We start from the raw sequence: 19,764 nt of genomic DNA, 5'->3' as shown, positions 1-19,764 counted from the left end.
TAATGTCACCTCTGCAAGTGTTTAGATACCTGCTGACAGCACACGGAAGTCTCCTGTCCTGTATCCCAATCCAGGAAAAATAATCCAACAAAACTGAGTGTCTTTTGTCAAGCCAAAAGGAAGCTTAGTACAGCTGTCAAATACGAAACACCTGGATTTACCTTCAGGCTAGAAGTGGCTGCATCCCTCAGTGCTGAGACACGAGAAGATAAAAAAATAAAACCCCTCTTGTAGGGCAAGTTCCAATGCAAAGGGCTGGAGAAAAGTTCCAAGAGGGAGGGGGAGCTCTTGCTGAAGAAATGAGAAAGCAAGGAAAAAGAGAACTGAAGCAGGCACTGCTTCTCTATTCCTCCTGGAAGCTCCGTCACTGAGAAGGCAGAGTAATACCCAAAGGCTGGAAGGGCTGGAAGAATGATAAGCTCGGCCTGAAATCCGAAACTGCAGGTTGGGCCAGTCATATATAAACACACACCCATTCACTCTCCTGTCTCATACCACCCCTCTGTGCTTCCTTAGTAATAGCAGGCAGCCCTCTAGCTGCACCATTGAAAACTAGAGACATTCTACAACCTTCACAATAGGAAGCATGAGACAGAGATATTGCTGACACACACACACACGCACACGCTCATCTCTTCTTGAAGCTCATCAACATAAAGCCTCTAATAAAAGCAGATTAAATGCTCAGGCTAAGGAAATAAATCTGACATTCAATTTATCTTAACCCTTGTGAGGAAATGAAGAAGTACGGTACTTTTTTGCAAAGTGAGACATGCTGTCCCAGAGCCCATGAAGACAACTGAAAATGTGTGCAGAAGCCTGTCATTCATAGGTAGAAGTGGCATTGGGGGATTAGGAATTTTTAATCTAACCAGCTCTTCATTTAAATTTAAAACCTCTGAATACAATGAATATATTTATGACTATTCAGAACTGCCTTAGTTTTTCAAAATAGAATCAAGGTTTTTCATCTAACAAGTTCTTTTAATTTCTTATTAGAGTCCACCCTCCAAACAGCCATTTTCTTCAGGGGAAGTGATCTCTATTATTTGGAGATTGGTTGTAATAACAGATCTCCAGCCCCCTCCTGGAGGTTGGCAACCATAAAAGGGACCCATCATGATATATTTGTGCATGCCCTGTCAGGTCACAACTGACTTATGACAACCTGAGGAAGGGGTTCTCAAGGCAAGTAGGAAGCAGAGGTGGTTTGCCACTGCCTTCCTATGCAGAACAGCTTCTGTGAGAGCTCTCTCAGTCCCACCTACCTCACAGGGCGTCTGTTGTGGGGGAGGAAGGTAAAGGAGATTGTAAGCCACTCTGAGATTCAGAATGAAGGGTGGGGTATAAATCCAATATCATCTTCTTCTTGGTGGGTCTTGGCCCTGCATAATTTCTGAGATCTATTGAGACTGTGCTATATCCTGATGCCTTCCCTCCCACTGTGGGGGTGTGGGGTGGGTGGGCTCCCTCTGGGGAATCCTACCCCCCCAGGGAAAGTGTATGCGCAATACATAGCCTCTCCTCTCCCGGTGTAGTGAACGCCGCGTGGTCACTGTCTGGCTATGCCTGGCAGATGGTCACTGCAATGGCCTCTCCTGCATTACTGCATCCGTAGCAACACCTTCTCGCTGGTCCCCCCCGTTTTCACAGAGTTTGCTACGTCATGGTGCGACCGAATTGTCCGGCGGTATAACCGGATGGGCAGGCTGGGCCCACCAACCTCGCCAGCCTAAGAGAAGGAAAACTCTAACATCAAACCCGGGCAGATAGAGCTCGTTAATGTAACACCTACCACCTGGAGGACTCGCTGCCGGCGTCCCGGCTTACTGGGCCATGGCAGATGACCCCCAGGTGAAAGGGTGGAGCCAGTACCGCGCACACTGCGCTTCACCTAAAAAATTCCTCTGCGCAGGCCTGAAGGGCATATCCACATACACAACCCACAACGCATCAAGTCCTGCAGCGATGGGCAAGGGGTGAAACGGCAGGTGGAAGGTGCCACTGGAAGCCGCAGTCCCGATCCTGCATGTAGGCGGTTCAGGGTATTGGTCGCCTGATGCTAACCCGGAGACGAAAGCATTTTTCGGCAGCACCCTGAACGACCAAGCAGCCTTATCTAGGGACAGCACTGCTTGCTCCACACGGAGAGGGGCCTAGAAAAGGTGGCCTAAACAAAGCTCGTCTCCCCCACCCCAGTTGGCTAGCCGCGGTCAACGGGCATCCTTACTTGCGGTCGAAAAATAAAGAATCGCACTGCTACAGCACCAACCCCAAATCAGACCTTTCCCTGCAGCCGCTGTGGCCGGACCTGCCTGTCCCGCATTGGTCTTGTCAGCCACCAGCGAGCCTGCAGCAGACGTGGACTACTGCACCCTTCTTAAATCTTCGTTCGCGAAGCCAAGCCGAGACCCTCCCACTGTGATATACAGCCAGTGTTATATCAACTTCACTGGCTGACAGTTTGTTTTTTGGGCTCAAGCCAAAAAGCTGATTTTGGTTGACCTTTAAGGCTTAAGATGTAAGTACCCAAAGGACCCCTTGCACCCATATGAAACTGCCCAAGGATTTGAGATCTGCTGGCAACGTCCTTTCTCATGAACCCACCTTGGAAGGCCCTCAAAATTGGACCTTCTTGGATATTGCCCCCGAATTTTCGAATTCATTGCCTGCCCAAGTTCTTCTCCTCCTTTCTCTTGACCTGAAAATCTTGGCAGAGGGAAAGTTACTGAGCTACTGTTTACATGGATTTTTATTGCTGCTATTGTGTTTTTGTTTGCTGCTGAGTTTAAAAAACGCTTTTACTGCTTTATTCTAAATATTATATTGCTTTGATCTGAGTTTATGATTACTGCTAGCTATTGCTTTTTCATATGGTGATTCTTGTTTTAAAGCCAATTTTTACTTGTCAAATTTTATTCTAGGTCTATAAGCCACTTTGTGAATTTTTGAACAGAAATATAGGTAAGAGCTGCCTACGTTCATGTATGCATGCAAGTTTTTTGCAAAAATAATCCAAAAAGTTTACAATGGAAAAGTGAGGAATCTTGAAACTTGAAGGTTTGAGTAACATGTCTTGGAGAATGGTGAAGAGGCAAGCACTATGAGGCTCAGTATGGAATAGTTCCTTATATTGCCTGTTTTTAACAACATTTTGCATTGAACTTTTGACATTTGGTCAGAAAATTCTTGTGCCAGATTTATCTATTATTACATTCCCTTCTCCAGCCCAAATAGCATTATTGGTATTTTGACTGGCTTTACTTTAAATCTTCCTTAGAAGGAGAGCACATAAGCCTAGGATATGAAAATCTGTAGCATGTGCTAAATGTTAGAAAGAATGATGCCCACTGATATTCCTCACCCCCACCTCACATTTCAAGATGTCCATGCAATCCTCTTGCAGTCAAGTGTTTTCATTCACAGTTAGGGCAATTGATGTGCTAGTTTAAGATTAGTGCCAACAATAGAATACCCATCCTGATGGAAGCATGTTCTTTCTACTGGTGACAATAGCATTATACATATTTGCTCTTTGTGTGCTCTAGTCTATATGTCTGCATTTATACTGCTGAGCAGCTTCTCCAGCCCCATTTTGGGTTCCAGGAACACTGAACCTTTTGAGTAACCAGGAGGTATCCTGTGGAACTTCGGCTGCCTTTGCATACACATCCCCTTTCAGGATCTTAGAATCTTGCAGGGAGATCACAGCTTCTTCACGGCTGAGTACACACCGTCATCTTAGGGCGGCAACATGCCACCCCAGAAGTGAGCTGGCAGAAACTGGAGTGCCCTGGAGCATCCAGACAGCCTGCAAAATACGGACAGGCAGCAGGCACCCCAGGGGAGCATCCAGAGCACTCATGCGCCCCATCCATGGCTCCCTGGGTTCTTTCCAGGCACTTCCTGGCATTCCAGATGGCTGGGGAGCCACCTTGGAGGCACCCCAGTGAAAAGGTACCACTTTGCAAGAGGTACCTTTTTGAGCAGGCTGGAGGTGAGTCAGGGACAGGTCAGGGGCAGGAGCAGGACGGCAGGCAGATGTGCATGTTTGGAAGCACTTGGGGGGGGGGGCTCTTGCCTGCAGTCCCTGGGGTGGCTTTTGTTGCCAGTCTGAACACAGCCCACCAGTTAAAGCACATCAAATTCCACTTTAACATTAATTAAAAACATAGCATCAGACCCAGATGTATCAGCTAATGGGTGCCAAATCTTCAAGTAGCATAAGTAGGGTTGCCAATCTTCAGGTGGGGGCAGGGGATCCCCCGGTTTGGAGGCCCTCCCCCCGCTTCAGGGTCATCAGAAAGCGGGGGGAGGAAAGTGTCTGCTGGGCACTCCATTCTTCCCTATGGAGACTTATTCCCATGGGAAATAATAAAGAATAGATCCATGGGTATCTGGGGCTCTGGAGGCGGCTTCTTTTTAGGTAGAGGCACCAAATTTTTAGTATGGCATCCAGTGCCTCTCCCCAAAATATGCCCCAAGTTTCAAAAAGATTGGACCAGGGGATCCAATTCTATGAGCCCCCCAAAAAGGTGCCCCTATCCTTCATTATTTCATTATTTCCTATGGAAGGAAGACATTTTAAAAAGTATGTGGTCCCTTTAAATGTGATGGCCAGAACTCCCTTTGGAGTTCAATTATGCTTGTCACACCCTTGCTCCTGACTCCACCCCCAATGTCTCCTGGCTCCACCCCCCAAAGTCTCCTGGCTCCACCCCCAAAGTCTCCTGGCTGCACCCCCAAAGTCCCCAGATATTTCTTGAATTGGACTTGGCAACCCTAAGCATAAGAGACTGTCTCTAGTACAGGTAAAATGTACAACAGATGCAGGGCTTTTTTTGTAGCAGGAACTCCTTTGCATATTAGGCCACACACCCCTGATGTAGCCAATCCTCCAAGAGCTTACAGCAGGCCCTGTAATAACAGCCCTGTAAGCTCTTAAGATTGGCTACATCTGAGGGGTGTGGCCTAATATGTAAAGGAGTTCCTGTTACAAAAAAAGCCCAGACAGATGCATTATATTTAATGCTATTGTATTCTCCTACAAAGCAGTCCTTTAAAGATGCTCACTGCATGCCTTAGGCAACCATGATTGGTAGGCATATCTAGATTTTTAATTACAGAGATCAGGTATGCTGTTTCAATGCTTTTAGTCTATGAAACCCAGTTCCTAGGATCTTTCAGCCCACATTGTGTTACCTGACTGACAGAGACCTGTGGTATTCAAAAGAGCTTGTCATTTCTCAAGACATCCCACACATTCTCAGTTGTGTGCTACTGCAAATTTATAAAGTGGGAGTTTGGCTGTGATCTTAGAGTTGCATCCTGAAGCTCTCCACTTGCAAGACATAAACATGGCATACTATATTTATATCCCACCCTTCCTCCAGGAAAATGGTTGCCCTCCTCCCATTGTATCATCACAACAACCTGTCACAGGTAGATTTGACTAAGACACAGTGGCAGGTCCAAGGTCATCCAATGAGATTCACAACTGTGTAGGGATTGAAACCCAGGTTTCCCTGGTCCAGGTGCAACATTTTAATTTTAAAGTGAACGTTAAAGTGGAATGCACTGCTCCATACTAACTCCCCATGATGCATTGCACATACAAGTTATGAATCACATATTGCCAAGCATTGCAGAACGCAGCCCTGAACTCATGGGATCATCCAAGCTCATAGCTAACATCCTCCAAACCTGCATTCTACTTGTATGCACAGGGATCCTCAAACTGAGGAATTCTGAGGCACACTATGTCATTTAAATTGGACTTGCTTTTCAAAGTAATGCTAAAATTATCTGACATTTATTTTCAGCCTAAGAACAGGCATGCCTTACCCGCGTTTGTATTCAAAACGGCATAGCATTTAGTCACAATCTGACCATTGTAAAAAGCAAGTTCATTTGAGCACTTTTGAGAAAGCTTCCTTGCTTGAGAGAACAATCCTTTCATGGTGACAGGGGAAAGATGACCTGGAAAGACATTTCCAGAATTTATTTTTCCTACAAAATTCTGCTCTTTTTTCTGGCAGTGGCATTAAGAGATTATTAGTTGACCTTAGTTTTTATCTGGTTTTACAAGGATACTTAGAGGTCCGTACACAAACCAGAATCCAGGTTATAATAGGGTTGCCAGCCTCCATGTGGGGCCTGGAGATATCCTGCTTTTACAACTGATCTCAGCTGACAGAGATGAGCTCCCCTGGAAAAAAATGGTTGCTTTGAAGTGTAGACTCTATGGCATTGTCCCATGCTGAGGCCCCTCTCCTAACCCCTCTCCTGGATCCACCTCCAAAGTCTCCAGGTATTTTTCAACACAGACCTGGCAACCCTATAATAATTCCATGCACCTGTAATCTGCAGTGCCTGATCTGCAATTCCCCTACCGTTTGGTGCAACTCATATGAGGAATCATGTATTACAACAGAAATGCAGCAGTTCACACAGGAACAATCACCTACATCATACCTTCATGTTTCCTTGGACAGTTTCTTAGACTTCCAATTCTGAATGAAATCACTGATCCAAGAGTACAGGATGTTTCCCTCTATCCTTAATGCAGAAATTCTCCAAATATACTTCTAGGGAGCACAAACTCAATAGCCTTAAGCCAGTGTATTGGTAATAATATACAGGGCTTTTTTTTGTAACAGGAACTCCTTTGCATATTAAGAACATAAGAAAAGCCATGTTGGATCAGGCCAATGGCCCATCCAGTCCAACACTCTGTGTCACACAGTGGCCAAATATGTATACACACACACACACACACACTGTGGCTAATAGCCACTGATGGACCTCTGCTCCATATTTTTATCTAACCCCCTCTTGAAGGTGGCCATGCTTGTGGCCGCCACCACCTCCTGTGGCAGTGAATTCCACATGTTAATCACCCTTTGGGTGAAGAAGTACTTCCTTTTATCCGTTTTAACCTGACTGCTCAGCAATTTCATTGAATGCCCACGAGTTCTTGTATTGTGAGAAAGGGAGAAAAGTACTTCTTTCTCTACTTTCTCCATCCTATGCATTATCTTGTAAACCTCTATCATGTCATCCTGCAGTTGACATTTCTCCAAGCTAAAGAGCCCCGAGCACCTTTTTAACCTTTATTAGGCCACACACCCCTGATGTAGCCAATCCTCCTGGAGCTTACAGTAGGTCCTGTACTAAGAGTTCTGTAAGCTCTTGGGGGATTGGCTACATCCGGGGGTGTGCCTAATATGCTAAGGAGTTCTTGCTACAAAAAAAAGCCCTGATAATGTACATTACTGAAGCTCAAATACTTTGGCCACCAAATGAGAAGGGAGCACTCCCTGGAGAAGATCCTGATGCTGGGAAAGACAGAAGGCGAAAGAAGAAGGGGACGACAAAAGATGAGATGGCTGGACAGCGTTACTGATGTAACAAACACAAATTTGAGCAGGCTTCGGAGGATAGTGAAAGACAGGAGGGCCTGGCAATGTACATTACATGTACTGTTTGTTAACAGGATCTCATAAATTTGGTAGCATGTCTCGAAATGCTCAATTATAAATATTTCATATTGATATACTGCAAGTAATGAAGTAGACTCAAACATTTTAAAAAATACTTAAGATTACACTTCAACATCTTTTTTCAAAAAAATAGGAAAGAAAAAAGGGTTATGTTATTGATACACATGCATGGTTCCTACAAAAGACCAAGGAGTTTTATGACTGGGTTTTATACTATGTTAACATAGATTTCTATTTGTAGTTTTTCCATGAGAGCAGTGTGTCAATTGTTAATTCAGCTTAGAAAGTCAAGGAAGGTAGAAAGAAAAGCAAATTCCTACTGCCTTAACAAAGTTTACAGGTTTACTACAAGAGATGTTTAGGCTGCAATTCATTTCTGGGAATTGTTTCAACAGAATGAATCTTCTAGAATGTCAAAGACAGCGTGGCTTGGTTCAGACACCATAAGAAAACAAGGTTTAATTAAACTGGTTTGTTTGTCTGATCTCAAGCTCTTCTCACAATGGTTAGTTAGATATGTTGAATCAGGATCTGAAATCATGGGTTGAAGTTGGTTTATTAACCATCTTTAGTTTTAACTACAGTTTCATACCACATTTAATCCTGACTTGTTCCGTAATCACAAAACTGCGAGGATACCAGTTGTGTCTCTGAGGGGGTGGCTAATAGCAAATGAACTATAAATGAAACCAGCATTTCTCAAAGAACAACAGGGTTTGAATGAAAGTTGTGAGCCAAATTGTGGCAACAAACTCTAACTATATTTAAATAACTAAAATAAAGCATGGTTTCACATTATACCTGAACTGAGCCAGAGACATATATTGCATACAGAAATCAAACAAATCAATCCTTTTTAATGACCACAAGGAAGGAAATCATTAGATTCATGTGTCCACCCTCCTGCTTCTCCCCTCACACATGGTACAGATTTAACACTTCCTAATTTGAAACAAACCTCAACTTGCTATGACATCGGAATCAGAAGAAACAACAAACTGTGGTTTGTTCCCTTGCCTATAGACCAGGATTAAACTGTTTTAGAATCCTGATTTCCAAGTAAGAGAACAAACCACAGTTTATTGCACCTGCAGATGTTATCACAAACTTTGTTCCAAACCAGGAAATAATCATTGGCTTTACCCCATGGAAAGGTAAAAGGGAAGGTGAGGGAACAATGCAGCCTGAGAAATTTCCAGATCACTCCCATCATTCACAAACTGACTTCTGAATGTTTCCTTTGGTACAGAAGAGAGGCCTATTCTAGTAGTCATAGTCAAAGCATTGGGAGTCACTTTCCAAAATTGGAATATTTCTTGTATATTCTAAAATTTCCCCTCTAAAAGTGTTGACATTGGAGGATGTAGCAAAATGCACATATTCACAAAATCAAAAAGTGAACATATGTTTTCTGTGTCAGGTACAAAAAATTTTATTTTGCAATATATTGAGAGATATTCTATTATCAAAATTTAAATGTAATTCTTCAATACATTACATAATTTCCCACCCTCCAATTTATAACCTCTGCCGGTATAGAAAACAAATTAAAAACCTTTTAAAAGTAAAAATTCACATATATAGAATCTTAACTAAAATTTATCATTCACTTAACTTTATCTTAACTCCAATATAACTACTATTATTATTTATTAACTTAATTCTTAACTCTTATTCATCAGTGTTGCATATTTAATCAAATAACCCTAATCCATTCTTCTTTCCACTTTAAAAGTTCAATTGATACTTATTAAACATTAACCATAAAGTTCATAATCATGGAGTCACCACTAAAAATTATTCAAATCTTAATCTTATTTTAACTCACATAAGTTTACTATATTAACTCAGCTACTTATATTCCACTACTAGAACAGTACTCAATAATCAGTCCTTCTTTCTCCTTTAAAGTTCAATTAATGTTATTAAAATCACTAAATGACTCTTCACCTTCCATTGTATCTCCACATAATTTTGGAATTTATTCCAGTCTTCTTTAAATTTCTCCAGATTACAGTCTTTTAAGATTCTAGTAAATTTGTCCATTTCACTTCAATTAAGGACCTTTAAGATCCAGTCCCATTTTTCAGGTATTCTGTCTTGCTTCCACATTTGCACATACAATGTTCTCGCAGCTGAAAGCAAATACCACAACAATGTCCTGTCTTGCTTCGGAAAGCTTTCCATTTGTAATCCCACCAAGAAAACATCTGGAGCTCTCTTGATATTATATCCCAAGATTTTTGATATCTCTTGTTGAATCATAAACCAGAATTGCTTCGCTTTTTCACAAGTCCACCACATGTGATAGAAAGAACCTTCATGTTTTTTACATTTCCAACACCTATGAGAGACTTGATTACTCATTTTTGCTAATTTTAGGCTTCATATACCATCTGTACAGCATTTTGAAACAGTTCTCTTTTATATTATAACACGTCGAAATTTTCATAGAGTTCTTCCATAGGTGTTCCCACATCTCCATTTGTATTTCTTTGTTAAAGTTTATTGCCCATTTAATCATTTGAGGTTTCACAACCTCCTCTTCTGTAAACCATTTCAGTAACAACTCATAAGTCCTTGAAATCAATTTTTCATTTTCACCTAACAGCATTTTTTCCATTTCTGTTTTTTCATATCTTATACCTGTACTCCTGATATCTTTTTCTACCAAGCTTTTAATTTGAAGCAGTTGAAACCAATCAAATTTTCCCTGTAATTCTTCAGCCGATTTCATTTCTACTTTACCTCTCTGATATTTTAGCAGTTGTTCATATCGTACATATTTCTCTTCTCGTGGACAATTTTATAACTTCAGTTGGCACTATCCAAAGTGGTTTTCTCTCATCACCATATTTATAATATTTTTTCCAAGTAGTCAACAAGTTCCTCCTTATGTAATGGTGTGAGAAAAATCCATCCATCTTCTCTTTCCCATAATACAGATATGCATGCCAACCAAAAGTATTTCCCTGACCTTCTAGAGCCAATAATTTTTTACTAGTCAAAGTCATCCAGTTTTTAATCCATACCAAACATTCTGCATCATAGTATAGCATTAAGTCAGGTAATTGGAAGCCACCTCTTTCTTTTGCATCCATCAGGATTTTCATCTTAATTCTTGGTTTCTTGCCCACTCATATAAATTTTGAGATCTTTCTTTGCCAAAGATTAAATTGTTTCTTACCTCTCACAATTGGAATGGTTTGAAAAGAAACATAATTCTTGGTAGAACATTCATTTTAATTGCAGATATCCTTTCCAAAATAGATAGATTCAGTTTATTCCATTTTAGTATATCTTTTTCAATTTTATGCCAAAGCTTTTCATAGTTATTCTTATATAAATCAATATTTCTCATCGTAATCTCCACACCTAAATATTTTACTTTTGAGGCAACTTCACAACCTGTAACATTTTGTAACTCTGTTTGCCTAAAGACAAGTTCTTAGTAAGGATTTTTGATTTTTCTTTATTAATATAAAAACCTGCTAACTCACCATACTCTTTAATTTTCTTCAACAACAGGGGTGTTACTTGCAATGGATTTTCATTAATAAAATCACATCATCCGCAAAGGCCCTATATTTATATGAAAAACCTTTCAACTTCAAACCCTCAATCTCCTTATCTTCATCAATTTGAGACAACAAGACTTCTAGAGTCATTATAAACAACAATGGAGATAGAGGGCAGCCTTGTCTTGTGCCTTTGCTAATCTTCATTCGTTCAGTCAAGTCAGCATTCACACAGAGTTCAGCTTGTTGTTCTGTATATATTGCCTTGATCATAAAATCATCTCCTAATTTCATTGTTTCCATTACAGCAAACATAAAGTCCCAATTAAGATTATCAAAAGCTTTTTCCGCATCAGCAAAAAATAAAGCCACCTCTTTTTTTGGATGCTTATCATAGTATTCTACAATGTGTATTACTGTTCTGATATTGTCTCTTAGTTGTCTTCTGGGGAGAATCATATGTTTTCTGTGTCAATCGTTCCTAGTTAATCCTTGACCTTCTCACAGAGTATGGGCAGAAGTCTCTTTGAACTTGTAAGGAAATGTAGATAGTGGAACAGGCCCTAGGGAAAGAGGATTTTACATTAAAAAATAATGCCTATATTCTTATATCGGGTTTTGGAGGGTATGCAGAGATGGGGCTAAGGATAATGCAATTGTGAAGATGTCAGACACTGAGCACTAGGCAAAATGACTGACATGTGGGTAGGGCATTAATTTCTAACTGTCCAAAATTACTTTGGCCCACACCAGAATCCCTTAACTTTTCTGACATATCTGACATAATTCAAGAACTAGTAAGCAAAGAAATTGTAATCATCAGGCATGTAGCCAGATCTTTTATAGTTGATGGAGAATCAAATGGCAAGGTCAAAAAGCAAGGGCCCAAATGCAAATGGTATAGTATGTTTCAAGTTTAATTTATTAAAGAATCTAATAAAATGAAATATAAATTGTAATGAAACTTTAAAAATAAGAATACCAAGCGCCTCCTAATCCAGAGCAGATTTACTTCTAATGGAGCAATTTTTCTAAATATTTCCCCATGTTCAAAATGTGATTTAGTATACTGAAATAAAAACTGTACATTTGGGAATGTAAAACATCGCTGTTGGAAACTAGCCACTGCAGGACACCTCCCTCTAGGGCTGCCAAATCCAGGCTGGGGAATTCCTGGATGTTGGGGGGGGGGTGAAGCCTAGGGAAGGAAGAGTTTGGAGAGGGGAGGGATCTCAGCAGGCATAATGCCACAGAGTCCACCCTCCAAAGCAGCCACTTTTTCGCAACCTCTGATCTCTGTAGTCCAGAAATCAGTTGTTATTTCTGGAAAATCTCCAGGCTCCACCAGAGGTTGGCAACCCTGCTTCTGTCTCTCATGTGAAGCTGCCTTACAGTGAATCAGACTATTTGGAAATCAAAGTCAGTGCTGCCTGCTCTGACTTGCAGTGATTCTCCAGTTAAGGTCAAGGGGCTTTTCTGCAACCTTGATTTACTCCTGAATTTCTTGGTGGTCTACCCACAAGCACTGGAATAGGTTTGATTATGATTTGATTATGACAACAGTCCAATAATTGAAGAGTGAGCTGGAGTTTGGTGGGAGTGGGTGGGACAAAGAAAACTGACACATTACACTTATGGAAAAAAAGCTATTTTAAATCAGCCCCCAGAAAAAGATCAGGGTAAAAGTGGTCTCCAAAGAACTGGAAATAGTCCAGGGCAGGCAATAACTTACGGCACAAAAATATGTGTGGAGATCAGGGGACAAACTGAAGCAATATGGGGCCTAATTCTTTTAAAACTGGAGATGCTGGGGATTAAACCTGAGACTTTCTGTGTACAAAACACATGCTTTACCATTGAGCCACAGTCCCTCTCCTGAAAGAGAGAGGGGAAAGGCTATAAGTGTTGGCAACCATTATTTCGTCCTCCTCATTTGCTCATTCTATAGATGGATTCAGTTGATGATTTATGCCAATATAATGGGCACTTGAAAACTGAGCATGGGTGGCTTCAGATCTGGTCACTACCAGTGTAATTTGCCCTCACAAACTGGAGAGCCAGTTTGGTGTAGTGGTTAAGTGTGCCGACTCTTATCTGGGAGAACCGGGTTTGATTCCCCACTCCTCCACTTGCACCTGCTAGCATGGGTCAGCCATAGCTCTGGCAGAAGTTGTCCTTGAAAGGGCAGCTGCTATGAGAGCCCCCTCCAGCCCCACCCACCTCACAGGGTGTCTGTTGTGGGGGAGGAAGGTAAAGGAGATTGTGAGCCGCTCTGAGACTCTTTGGAGTGGAGGGCGGGATATAAATCCAATATCTTCTTCTTCTTCTTCACATCCAAACAGAAATGTGGGGTAGAAAACAGGACCACAGTGACATCTGACCTTATTGTGTGGATATATGCTTTGGCTTTCTGCTGATTAGTGGCTCTCTGTACAGTTACAGGCAGCCACCCTACAGTGAGCTCATAAGGCTGCAATCAATTCAGTGAATCCACCCCAAGTTGTCCTCCTATAGTGTCATTTTAACAACCACCACACCTGTTTGGTGACTGTTGAAAGAATTAGGCAATAATTAAATATACAAAGGTACTCTAGCCTTGAATGTACACTTAGGATATGACTAAGGAGTTCCTCATGCCGGTGTTATCAGGAGTCCTATTTACTTCCATAAAGGGAAAATAACTCAGCAAACCAAAACACTTTTTGTTGCAAGGCAGCCTCAAGGTCTCACAGAGAGTGGAGTTTGGCTTACTATGCCTAATTTCTTGGCACAATACAGAGGTTTTAATGTCTTCTTAAGTACCTTCCCTTACTGTTATAGTGAAAAGGGTTTGTCCACCTACTCCCCATATCTAGAATGACTACATACCTGAGTTTGTAGGATTTATGCCAGGCTGGGCTGGGCAACTGTTTTCAAAGGTTTACCAAAGGGATTACAAACCATTGCACCAGCAGCAAGTTCATATGCCAGTTGAAAGTAAACTGGCACTGCTGTGAGCATAACCAGGGCTTGAATTCAGCAGAAGCTCACTGGTGACAGCTCCTGAACCTCCTGCCAGGGTCTGCATGTAATGGGGAGTTCTCTCCCTGCTGCATACAGATCCTGGGGCATATGCAAATGAGATATGTTACTAAGCTCCTGTACCTTTTCTTCTACAAAATGACCCCTGAGCATAACTATGCATAATAATCATGCTCACCTCTACAGGTTATTTTATTTCAATTAAAATAGACATCAAAAGACTACAGGCTTAAGCAAACATTACCAGGCAGAATTTACACTAGTGGTTTCTACATACTTATTTTAAAAAACCACTGTTTTTAAACCACCATTGTATCTTGCTCTTCTATCACACTCAAGGCAGCATAGAACCCCTATTCCATGGCAGCTGATATGTGAACACACTGGCTCAGAGGGGATGGCTGTATAACTCTAAGCACATTGCACCTTATTAGGGAGCTGCGCACTGACTCCCACCATTTGCTTTTCTTAATTTCCATACTGATTTAGCTACAGAATTTCTGAACTTTCTGGGTCATACAAATGAAGTTAGAAGGAATTCTTCTTGCCTGCCTTTGTACAATGAATCTGGGGGATTGGAGAGAAAAGAAACTGATGCTTAGAAGTAGTCAATTTGTTTCAAAGTGAATTCAGCTGTTGACTTTATATCCTTGGTCTGCAAGGTAGATGTCTAGCATTCTAAACAATTGTGTTCCATAGTGACTGGAAAATTCATATGGGATTTCTTCAGGAGTGAAAACCCCTAAGCAAACCAGAATTTTACAAGAAGCTAAAAAATATATCTGAATGTGATTGCTTTCTGGACTTCTCCAATCAATCTTTTGGTGACTGCAAAAGTCAGTAATTCATCACTCTATAAAATGGACTGCATCTCTTTGCTGCTAGGCATACATTAACATTAAAGTTCTAAAAAATGCACTACTTTCCAGTTTTTTAATATACAATTCAAGGTTCTGATTTATACAGCTCTATGTGCCTGACCAAGATTGCCCTCTCCATACCAGGTTCCATTGCCAAAGCAGCAGAAGCATGCATTCTCTATGGCTGGTAGACCTCTCATGATTTTTGGAAGTGCAGCAAAAATATTCTTTCTTGTGTTTTGGTGGTTGTGGAACAATATAATGTGAGGAGCCTCCAGTTGCCCAAAGAGCTCATTGTCACAGACAAGAAGGAAGTGGTTTATGAACATGATCCAATGGTTTGAGGGGAAATCCTATTTCCTCAAACTTCAGTCATGAACTCCTCTCTTAAATAATCTTTCAAATAAAGTGGCCTAAGGAACACATCCACAGGTCTCTCCTGAGCTACCTAGGTGTTCTTTTATCTGCCAGAGTGTCTTCCAGGAAGAGAGGAGTCTTGCTGATCCTTAATCAGCTTGATAAACCGCACCTCCCTGTTTTTACTTAAATGGAGGAGGGCAGGCTGCTGTTTGGAAATACATGACTGCATGTTCCCTCTAGGCTCTTCCTTGAGCTTTCCCATACTTTCGGCAGCGTCTTTGCCAGCCCATCTGCTTTGTTCCTTTATTACAGTATTTTTTTTTTGCTGTTTATTGGTATTGCTCCTTTTAACGTACTGAAAAGATTTCTGCATTACACATTACTCCCTCTGCTACATTACAATTCTACCATCACACCCAACCCTGGGGTGAAACTCTAATTCTGGTTGTGCCTGGGATGCTGTCGGCTCCTGATGACAACTCCTTGGGACATAGAAAAATATCTTGGAAGGAAGCAAGTGACTTTGGAATTTTAACCAATTTCTCTGAGGTCCTGTTGCTGGCCCTTAGGTCCAAAGGCTCCATAACAATGTTAGCAATTACTACAATTTTACCTTGAGACATTCAATATTTGTGTCTTTTTGTTTACATACCAAAGCCCAAGGTCCTGGATTGTGCATGAATGTCTCAAGGTTGCCATCTAAAAGAAAACAAGCTCTTGGGAACTAGATGCAAACAAGAAGCCTGAAGCCAAAACTGAGATATTACAGCACATGCATGGCTGCTAACAAAAGAAGCAGCCCAATGTTTCCTCTTCATTTTTCCCTTGACTAGTAAATGCAAAATGTATCATGGAACATTAGTGCATGGGATGTTTTCTCACCTCTGCAAGCAACAATCAAGGAACAGGATTGAAAAACCTGCAGGACAACTGATGTTATAGTGCACTGTTTGTAGTACTAGACACTATCAGAGGCAAGAGGAGACAGCAAAATGGTCTGTTGCTATAATGCAGCAAACTTTAATAATTAAAGAGCCAAACAACATCAAATTTCACAGCAAGAGATCAACAAAGAGCCAGTATAAGAAAGCCCACTTGCTCCCAGATAAAAATTTACTGATAATTGACATGTTAATTCAGAACCCATATAGTTTCTGCAGCCCAAACACTGGTTGTTGTCCTTGATTAGGAAGTTGCACACCCCAAAAATCACACTAAGAAAAAATATACATAGAAATAACTCTAAGCAGCTGTACTCAGAACCGAGCACCTTTTATCCAGTGGGGCTTAATTCCAGGAAGGAATGCTTAGGGTTTGCAGCCATAGTGCAATCACAAAAATCTGCATATGCTTCATATTTTCTTGTGAATGCAGGAGGCAGTAAGACTTCTGTTTTGCTTGGAGGGACTACAGAATACAGGCTCAGGTTTTTACATCATGTTCAACTGTCACTCAAAGTCAAGATGCCACACACACATCCCAAACCACCTGTGAAGAATCACTCATACTTGGGATCAGGTAAGTCTTCTAAACAAATCATAAAATGTACATAGAAGGCACAGGTTGCCTTGACAATGGCTTGTCTGGAAGAATAGGAGACAAACATCAAATTATTAAAGTTAGGAGTCTAGTTCAATGTTGGAATGAACAAGAAGGAATGCAGAGGACAACATTGTTAGAACAGAAGGCTGTGGACTAATGCCACCCATGCCAACTCTGCAACTCTGGGCATCTGGGAGAAAGCAGCATATCTTTACGCATCATGTAAAAGTTTTGGACACAATTGAAGTATAGTCTTCATAACCCCTCTCTCATGGATTACTGCCTTGACGTGGCAAGAGGGCTTGCGCAGTTCAGTGAGGCTGTGGGCTATGCATGCAGGGTCACCCAAGATGGAAAGGCCACAGCCGAGAACCCAGACTAAATGTGATCCACTGGAGAAGGAAATGGCAAACCACTCCAGTATTCTTGCCAAGAAAATCCCATGGACAGTAACAAAAGGCTAAAAGATATGGTGCTGGAAGATGAGCCCCTCAGGTCAGAAGATGCCCAATATGCTACTGGGGAAGAATGAAGGGCAAGTCCAAGTAACCACAGAAAGAATGAAGCGGCTGGGTCAAAGCTGAAAGGACGCTCAGCTGTGGATGTGTCTGATGGTGAAAAGAAACTCTGATGCTGCAAAGAACAATACTGCATTGGAACATGGAAGGTAAGATCTATGAATCAAGGTAAGCTGGATGTAGTCAAACAAGAGATGGCAAGACTGAACATCGACATCTTGGGAACCAGTGAACTAAAATGGACGGGAATGGGTGAATTTAACTCAGAGGATCACTACATCTATTATTGTGGGCAAAAGTCCCATAGAAGAAATGGTGTGACCATTATAGTTAACAAGAGAGTGAGGAAGGCAGTAATGGGATACAGTCTCAAAAATGACAGAATGATCTTGGCCTATATCCAAGGCAAACCATTCAATATTACAGTAATTAAAGTCTATGCCCCAACCACTGATGCAGAAGAAGCTGAAGTGGACCAGTTTTATGAAGATCTACAACACCTTCTAGAATTAACACCAAAAAAAGATGTCCTCATTATAGGGGACTGGAATGCCAAAGTAGGAAGTCAAAAGGTAACCGGAACAACTGACAAGTTTGGCCTTGGAGAACAAAATGAAGCCTGGCAAAGGCTAATAGAGTTTTGTCAAGAGAACAAACTGATCATAGCAAATATCCTCTTCCAACAACCTAAAAGATGACTCTACACATGGACATCACCTGATGGGCAACACAGAAATCAGATTGATTATATACTCCGCAGTCAAAGATGGAGAAGCTCCTTACAGTAAGCAAAAACAAGACCTGGTGCTGACTGTGGCTCATATCATGAGCTACTCATTGCAAAATTCAGGCTTAAACTGAAGAAAACTGGGGAAGCCATTAGGCCATTCAGGTTTGACCTTGATCACATCCCTTATGAATATACAGCGGAGCTGAAAAATAGGTTTAAGGAACTAGAGTTGATAGACAGAGTGCCTGAAGAACTATGGACAGAGGTTCGTGATATTGTACAGAAGGCAGCAATCAGCACCATCTGTCAAGCATCGATATTTCCCAATAATCAGTCTTTTGTTATTGAATCAAAAGTTGCTTTATTGTAGAAACTCAATAGCTTTACCAAGGACAGAATCCTTGGAAGTAATGACATTTACAGTCTTACATAGTTACTTTATAGGATAGCTTCAAAGGGTATCATACAGATGCAATTTGAGTCACGGGTTTAAAGGTTACTACATAGTATCTCTTTTATTACTAAGGAATGTAGGCTATTAAACACATCTCCCTTTCTCATACTTTCTCTGAGGCCAGATAAGACCTGTCTGTGTGAATCTGGGGGAGAGGCGCATCACACCGTTACCAGCCAGGCTAACCTAAACATCCTTGGGCCAGATGGATTTATTACTTGCCCTTAGGTTGTAAAAGAGGGAGGAGCAGGAGAGGTTGGTGATCTGCTCTTTGTCTCAGAGACCATCATGGCACACAGAAATATGCATGCTTAACACCATTCCAAAGAAAAAGAAATGCAAGAAAGCAAAGTGGCTGTCTGATGAGGCTTTACAAATAGCTAAGGAAAGAAGGAAAGCGAAAGGCAAAGGTGAAAAGAAAATATTCACCCAACTGAATGCAGATTTTCAGAGAACAGCAAGAAGAGATAAAAAGGCCTTCCTGAAGGAACAATGCAAATCAATAGTGTAAAATAATAGAATGGGAAGGACAAGAGATGTCTTCAAGAAAATTGGAGAAATCAAGGGAACGTTTCATGAAAAGATGGCCATGATAAAGGACAAAAATTGTAGGGACCTAACAGAAGCAGAAGAGATCAGGAAGAGGTGGCAAGAATACACAGAAGAATTATACAAGAAGGATCTCAATGTCCTTGATGACCATGACAGTGAAATCATTGACCTTGAGCCAGACATCCTGGAGTGTGAATTCAAATGGGCCTTAGAAAGTATTACTAAAAACAAAAGGAGCAGAGATGATAGTATCTCAGTTGAGCTATTCAAAGTCCTAAAAGATGATGCTGTTAAAGTGATGCACACATTATGTCAACAAATTTGGAAAATGCAACAGTGGCCACAGGATTGGAAAAGGTCAGTTTATATTCTAATCCCAAAGAAGGATAATGCCAAAGAATGTTCAAACTATCGCACCATTGCACTCATTTCATATGCCAGCAAGGTCATGTTAAAGATCCTACAAGCTAGGCTTCAGCAGTATCTAGATCGGGAACTACCAGAAGTTCAAGCTGGGTTTCGGAGAGGTAGAGAAACAAGAGATCAAATTGCCAACATTCGCTGGATTATGGAGAAAGCAAGGGAGTATCAGAAAAACGTCTATTTCTGCTTCATTGACTATGCTAACTGTGGCAAGTCCTTAAAGAGATGGGAGTACCAGACCACCTCACATGTCTCCTGAGAAACCTGTATAAGGGTCAAGAAGC

The 19,764-nt window shown here is 41.3% G+C and overlaps 2 protein-coding genes across 4 annotated transcripts in view; both read right to left on the bottom strand.

Annotated features, from left to right (window-relative positions):
• Positions 1–19,764, bottom strand: part of PIK3C2B (phosphatidylinositol-4-phosphate 3-kinase catalytic subunit type 2 beta) — a 515,998-nt gene that overhangs the window by 216,687 nt on the left and 279,547 nt on the right. The window lies entirely within an intron of this gene.
• Positions 1–19,764, bottom strand: part of PLEKHA6 (pleckstrin homology domain containing A6) — a 305,537-nt gene that overhangs the window by 218,670 nt on the left and 67,103 nt on the right. Inside the window, exon 1 of one of the 3 annotated variants that reach the window (XM_060231378.1) lies at positions 162–438. The exons of 1 other annotated variant lie outside the window; for it this stretch is intronic. The gene's annotated coding sequence lies outside the window, so the exon portion shown is untranslated. Of the gene's footprint in view, positions 1–29; positions 137–161; positions 439–19,764 lie in introns of those variants that run through there. One more of the 3 variants, XM_060231379.1, reaches the window with a different exon arrangement.

Source organism: Heteronotia binoei, chromosome 2, assembly GCF_032191835.1.
Source record: "Heteronotia binoei isolate CCM8104 ecotype False Entrance Well chromosome 2, APGP_CSIRO_Hbin_v1, whole genome shotgun sequence".
In the NCBI taxonomy this organism is placed as follows: Eukaryota; Metazoa; Chordata; class Lepidosauria; order Squamata; family Gekkonidae; genus Heteronotia; species Heteronotia binoei.
Note: the sequence above shows the minus strand (reverse complement) of the source record. Positions and strands in the feature narration are given on the sequence as shown.